Source organism: Acipenser ruthenus, chromosome 44 (genome assembly GCF_902713425.1).
Source record: "Acipenser ruthenus chromosome 44, fAciRut3.2 maternal haplotype, whole genome shotgun sequence".
NCBI classification, from domain to species: Eukaryota; Metazoa; Chordata; class Actinopteri; order Acipenseriformes; family Acipenseridae; genus Acipenser; species Acipenser ruthenus.
The window spans coordinates 1,469,500-1,477,086 of record NC_081232.1 but is presented as its reverse complement, the minus strand read 5'-3'; positions in this window follow the sequence as shown (position 1 = coordinate 1,477,086).

Sequence of the window (7,587 nt, the reverse complement as noted above, 5' to 3'; positions counted from 1 at the left end):
TAATAAGCAGAGGTGACTTTAACAGGAGTGAAAATGATTAATAAAAGTAGTACCCTAATAAAGGTTCCCCACATTAAAGCACAACAAAGCGTAATAAAGCACAGAGAGGTCTGGTAAAGTATAGGGAAGCATTGTAAAGCACAGAGAGGTCTGGTAAAGCATAGGGAAGCATTGTAAAGCACAGAGAGGTCTGGTAAAGCATAGGGAAGCATTGTAAAGCACAGAGAGGTCTGGTAAAGCATAGGGAAGCATTGTAAAGCACAGAGAGGTCTGGTAAAGCATAGGGAAGCATTGTAAAGCACAGAGAGGTCTGGTAAAGCATAGGGAAGCATTGTAAAGCACAGAGAGGTCTGGTAAAGCATAGGGAAGCATTGTAAAGCACAGAGAGGTCTGGTAAAGCATAGGGAAGCATTGTAAAGCACAGAGAGGTATGGTAAAGCATAGGGAAGCATTGTAAAGCACAGAGAGGTGTGGTAAAGCATAGGGAAGCATTGTAAAGCACAGAGAGGTCTGGTAAAGCATAGGGAAGCATTGTAAAGCACAGAGAGGTCTGGTAAAGCATAGGGAAGCATTGTAAAGCACAGAGAGGTCTGGTAAAGCATAGGGAAGCATTGTAAAGCACAGAGAGGTCTGGTAAAGCATAGGGAAGCATTGTAAAGCACAGAGAGGTCTGGTAAAGCATAGGGAAGCATTGTAAAGCACAGAGAGGTCTGGTAAAGCATAAGGAAGCATTGTAAAGCACAGAGAGGTCTGGTAAAGCATAGGGAAGCATTGTAAAGCATGGAGAGAATTCAAGTTAACAAAATAATCAATAATATACCATTTGCACAGTGGGAGTTTTATTACAACAGCGAAAGCTATTGTGTGCTTGTATATGAACCATGTTAATTGCACATTTCACAAAGCTTACACAATTAAAAAAATCTTTAACCACGGTATGTGCAAAAGGGTCAGTGCATATTGGGGTTAAATGACTTTTTTAGATCGCTGAAATCGTGTCGTGTTCGGCTTGGGGTCGAAGGATCCCCTCGAGGTGCAGAAGATTCACTTTACCCAAAGCGTTTTCATCACTTCATGTAAAAGTGAGATTGAATTATTCTTTATAAATACGAGGGAAATTCTTCAGTTTATATTTCAGTTAAATTCACGGCGTAGCTTTATTTTCAAATGACAAAACGATTTATATTTAATATTTGTAAACCAATGCATTTTTTTTTTAAATGTAAAAAAGATTGCCATGAGCAAATGATTACTCACACTGGCTCACATGCTCTGCTTTTGAAGAAGGGTTAACTACACCCTTCCCGTTTGCTAAACTCAAATTAAAATAGAAACATTTCTCTTCTGGCAGCAGTCTTTAAAAAGCGAAACATGAACATGTTATTTTTGCTTACTGATAAGTAATTTATTATCACAAAACACTGACATTTGCATGTAGCGAATTCAAGATGTGTGTTCGATATTTAAAACCAGATATACTATTACAATGACTTACAATTATTACAATTTCAATTAAGTTACTGAGATTGAAAGTTTAAAAAAAGTTTTCAGTACAGTCTAGAGAAAAGTTTTATCGACATAATTAAAGCATGAATCTATTAACTATTAATATATATAATTTTTATTCAACATAAAAAGCCTACACCGTTCTTTGCCTGTAGTGTAAAATATAATAAATAAACAAACGTGTTTTTATAATATATTATTGACAGGAAAGCAATATCCCAAGTTAATATATTCTAACCTACCTTAACTTGTACCTGCGAATATCTGAACTGGAGATAACTGTTTGGAGTTTTGACCTCCTCCTCTCCTCTCGCTCCCCCTTCTCTCTCTCCCTCCCTCCCTCTCTCCTCCTTTCCTCTCACTCCCCCTTCTCTCCCTCCCTACCCTTACAGAACGGAAATATATTTGAATATAGTGAGAAATATATATTGTAATATATTAATTAATATATTTAAATATATTGAAGATTTAAACATTTATTATCGTGTTTTTTTTGACGTGTGAATATTTTTAAAGTAGTTAGTAGTTATGCAAATGGAATAAAAACAAACAAACAAACGAAAAACATTCAAGAATATTAAAAACCTTAAGACTAAAATGACAATACATTTACAAAATATATTTTCCTTCTATAAGGGTCTCTCTCTCTCTCTCTCTCTCTCTCTCTCTCTCTCTCTCTCTCTCTCTCTCTCTATCTCTCTCTCTCTACTTCTGCTCCCTCACTGTCTCTCCCCCAACGTATATAATTTGAACTGTCAAAAACAAACATGAGCTGCCCTTTATTATTAAAATGAAACCACAGAGAGCCCCCCCACCCCCACTTAGCGATATGGAAACCCGGTCGAAAGGGGAGCTGAAAGAATATTAGAAACAATATTATAGGATACATTAAGGTGTGTGAAGGAACTACAGTGAGCAACACACCGAATACTAGAAACATGTACAGTTAAATTGTCATTGTGCAGGATATTCTCAACAACTGTTGCTTAAATAAAACGGCACAAGTAACATACCAGCAGATCTTCCTAAGCAATTCTCTTACATAAAAAATAAGATCACCAAACTCATATTTTTTAAAAAGGGCTAAAAAAACAATAATTACTAACAACTAAGTAATAAGCAAACACACCAATAAATAAATAGCAATGTGACAGTATGAAGTTACTTACATTGGTTCCCTTAGTGTATCGCAATTCTCCCCAACCAGATAGATTTATGCAGGTTAGTGAAAAAAAGCCTGAAAGAAAACTGCCGAGCAACACCGCAAATAGCAAATGAAACTAAAAAATCTAAAAACGATTACAGTCCAGAAAAACAAAGTGCACTGACTTCCTCCTTAAAGAAGGTAAAGCTGCACACGGTTGACAGTCCTCCGATACATGTCCTGTTTTTTTTATTTGTTTAGTCGTTGTCTTGAGAACAGAATATAAGAAAATGTAATCGAAATACAGGGGAAAAAACGAAACAAAAATAAGTTATATTAGTAAATAGCTTCACGCAAACCTTAGGATTCAGAGTTTCGTCAGTTTTCTTAAAACAGCGACACACACTACTCTCTTCAATAAATTTTTTTTCACACGGGTTTTATTTCCATTCATAAAAATAAAAATAGATTAAAAAAAACGTCACAGTGAAAGGAAGATGACGTTATTCACAGAATGGTTTTAGAGAAGTTATTGTTAAAAAAAACAAAAAAAAAAACGGGTCGAACTAGTCAAGCAACTATGTCGAAAACAAAATAACTTAAGATAGCTCCGGGGAGTTGCTATTTTAATATCCCAGGTGCAGTCTCAGTGGCTCGGCTTTGTGCTGGACACATTTTTCAAGGCGGAACAGACAGAGTCACTATTGTTACGTGGATTGCTACGTTATAGAGTTGAATAGATCGCTGGAAAAAAAAAAGTAACTGAAAGGGGAAGATGACGTGCTTTTAAAACTAGAATCAGTTAACAGAACCACAGCTGCGTATAGACTGCACGGCGAGGTGGGACCCTGTTCTCTGGTACCAAACGTCGCTGTATTTTAAAGCTGCAGACACTATCCTGTACATTTTGAAACAGGGTGATTATTTAACCACATTTTCCATAAGCCTACTCTGCTTAATTTGAAACCAGTCTTTGCTGACTTTCCAGTTTGTTTATATATCCTCGGGTAGTTTCTGGTCATTCTTTTTGTTGTGTGAACTGAAGAGACATTCTCTAGCTAAGAAAGGGGGGGGGGGGGAAGTAATATTAGGGCGCCATCTACTGCACAGCTAGTGTATTGCCAGCAAAACAAACTTGATCCAAAGTGACAGATCGCTAGGTGGAGCTGGCTCTTCTACAAAGGTTATTTTAGTCTAGACATTTCTATGGCTGGCAAATAGAACTGAAGAGCAGCTTTTTCCATTGGCACGTCCCCCTTTCTCTCCCTCTCCCCTTCTCCCTCCCCCCCTCTCTCTCTCTCTCCTTATCCCTTTCCATCTTCCCCTCTCTGCCCCTCCTCTTCTCCTTTCTTTCCCCTTCTCATTCTCCCGTCCTCTCCCTATGCTAATTGAATGACCTCTTTTTTGTTTCTCCAGTTATGTTCCTCTCATTGTTATTTTCATAATAATTGCTTGGTCTAATAATAATGCAGGAATCAGGACTAGTTAACTAAATATCAGTGTGCTCTTACCAATGTGTCTCACTGTGGGGGCTAACAGGAGATAAGTGAGCCACAATCAACTGGGCCTCTTTACCAAACAACACAGCTTCAAACACCTGCCATAACACCGTCGGCCTCTCTGTTGTATAAGGCATTGGTTTAAAACTAACTCCTATTTTTGTTAAAGTGATCATTTTACCAAACTTGAACCAAACAATAATGTAACATAATGTAATGGAATTGACACTGTGCAAGACCTCTAGTGGAAACGCTTGTCATTGAATTGAAGACACTGTGCAAGACCTCTAGTGGAAACGCTTGTCATTGAATTGAAGACACTGTGCAAGACCTCTAGTGGAAACACTTGTCATTGAATTGAAGACACTGTGCAAGACCTCTAGTGGAAACGCTTGTCATTGAATTGAAGACACTGTGCAAGGCCTCTAGTGGAAACGCTTGTCATTGAATTGAAGACACTGAGAAAGACTTCTAGTGGAAACGCTTGTCATTGGACTTGTCAAGTATTTTTTACTATTTCAATTAGAGTTAATGTGCCGTCCCTTTAAGTCTTCTGTCTCCAAACTGTTCCTGTTTGTGAGGTAATGGTCAAGCTGGCCCCATGTCCTAGCTCAGATAACAATGCTCCATTCTGGGCAGGGTCAGGATTATATTTCCAGGTTTTTAAACACTTCATTCCCTGGTCAGCAATTTAAAAGACATTCAGATCTTTAATTTTACACAAACACACTTACACACACACTCACACTCACACTCACACACACACACACACACACACACACACACTCACACACACACTCACACAGCGGTCAGCACTGGGGGGTGGGCATACTTCAAGAAGCTGCTTGATGAGATTCTGGGATCAATAAGCTACTAACAACCAAACGAACATGGCCTCCTCTCGTTTGTAAACTTTCTTATGTTCTTATAACACTTTGCTGTGCTTTTACTGTGGACATCATTTATGAGGGTGAACCTCAGTCTACACAAGAAGTGTAACCAATTCTACAAACACCTTACAATTTCTAAAGGAATCTATTCCCTAAATACATTTTGCAAGTGGTTTAAACTAAATACTTGAACTAAAAGACGCTTCTGGAAAATCCTACTGTAAACGACTAAATATGATGCTTCAGAGGTCTCAATTATAATTATTTGTGGTGTACAGCTACCTAGTTTAGGGTACCATCTAGTGGACAAAAGAAGAACAGCAAGCATATTAAAATGAATGAACGTAGATTGAATAAGGGCTTGAGTTCAAAATACGCGTAACATGTATTTATCACATAGAGAATATATACCGCATTAATAAATGATAATATCAGATTCTGGGGATATATATATATACGACTGTGTTTATAGGTGAAGTTGCTTATCATGACGCGGTAGCGCTTTCTAAACGGGACAATGCAAACGCGCTCGTTTTATTTAACCCTGAAATTGTGAATAGGGTTAAGATTGACAAATATTGATGGACCAAACGATCCTGAAGTTGTCTTATTCGCATTCCAGCTTCTAATCTAATCTCACAGAGGAGAACCCCTCTATGTATTTTGATGCACTACTACGACTAAAAGCTACAAATTTTCCAAGCCTAAATCCGGGAATCACGATCTGCACACCGTAACTCAGTAAGATTATCCGCGCTTCTCCAGTCTGCAGTACCGAGGCGTGAACTCAAAACATGTCATACAGTAAAAAAACCACCGCAAGTGTAATTTTATTTAATATATAAAGCATTCAAAAAACAATGCCCGCTTTCTTTCAATGAAATAGTTTCCTCACCTCCTTTAATAATATTTTCTGCGCGGCGTGTCTAGATGAGTCACTGCGAGCTTACTATCAGGACACAGTTGTTGTTCTGCATTTTATTCTGTATATCTGAACTCCCAAATAACATCCTAATGTAAATAAAAAGATTCAATCTGCGTTTTACTGGTGTATCGTCATGCTGCCCTGTGGTAATTAAACAACACTATCAATGGAGCAAAGGTTTACACCTCATTACAGATTCATTTCTTTCAGTTGAGGGTCAGTTTTACAAACCTGTCCTCTCAGTGTCTCGGGGGTTATGGGACCAGTTGACTTTAGATTGACCTCCGTCCAGCAGGGTGCTGCTTAATTACAGTTGAGCCCATGTCCAAACACAGACATTCATGAAAAAATGGGACAACTAGCCAAAAGCGGGACAAAACTAAGATAAAAAGAGGGCTGTCCTGAGAAAATCGGGACGGTTGGTAGCATTACTACTACCAGTACTGCTACGATTAATGATAGCAATCGTATAATAATAATAATAATAATAATAATAATAATAATAATAATAATAATAATAATAATAATAATAATAACTTTTGAATATTTTCTATTGTAAACTTGTAAGTCGTCTTGGGTAAAAGTGATAGGTAAATTAATAATAATAATAATAATAATAATAATAATAATAATAATAATAATAATAATAATAATAATAATAATAATAATCACAGATGTTTTCTCAGTTCATGAAAATGAGTACTGTGTTATAATTAAATCTAATTCTGAATCTTTAGTCATATATTTCCTCATAGATTTCGCAAACCCAAACTTAGAAAACGCTGGCACTGACAAACTGTCTTGATCAAGAAAATAGCCTAAGCCTTAATCACAGCTCAGCTCTAACACTGATTGTGGCGTTTAGAGAGAGCTTACTGAGACGGATTGACAAATCCTCTCTCTCTCTCTCTCTCTCTCTCTCTCTCTCTCTCTCTGTCTGTCTGTCTGTCTGTCTGTCTGTCTGTCTGTCTGTCTGTCTGTCTGTCTGTCTGTCTGTCTGTCTGTCTGTCTGTCTGTCTGTCTGTCTGTCTTCCTTCATCCATCCTAGGGGTTTGTGTCTGTGTGATTTTGTTTGTGCAGGAGTGTGAACACATGTATTGTTTGGAACGGAGAGTAACAGAGGGAAGTGAAACCAGCCTGTACATGGACTTTCCTGACGATAAGGATTCGGGGGGCCTATGTGTGCCTGTTTAAACAATGAGTCAGAGTGAATTAAGAGTTCTAGCTTGTCGGTAGCTGATTGGAGACTACGGAAAGTAAAGAGATGTGCTGTCAATGCCTGGTCAACGAACACAGTCCTTTTCCTAAATGCACTCAGCACTTTTTAAAAGTTTGCACTGTAGCGTTTTGATAAATCTTAATTATGAAGGAAAGTCTGTAATTGATCACTTGTATATTTTAACAATGTGCTGTCCAATAAAAACCTTCTCATTGCTTTTACATGTATCTAATATTCTGTGCTCTATCGCACTGAACTGGCGTAGTCGGACTACATATTGAAAATTATTGAAAAAATAACCCTGGGGTTTTTAGCCCCTGTCACCGAGCGGGTGTTACACAAGGGCAGGAATGCAGGGACTTAAGCCAGTTACTTATTCAATTGACGTTATTGGCCAACTTGCT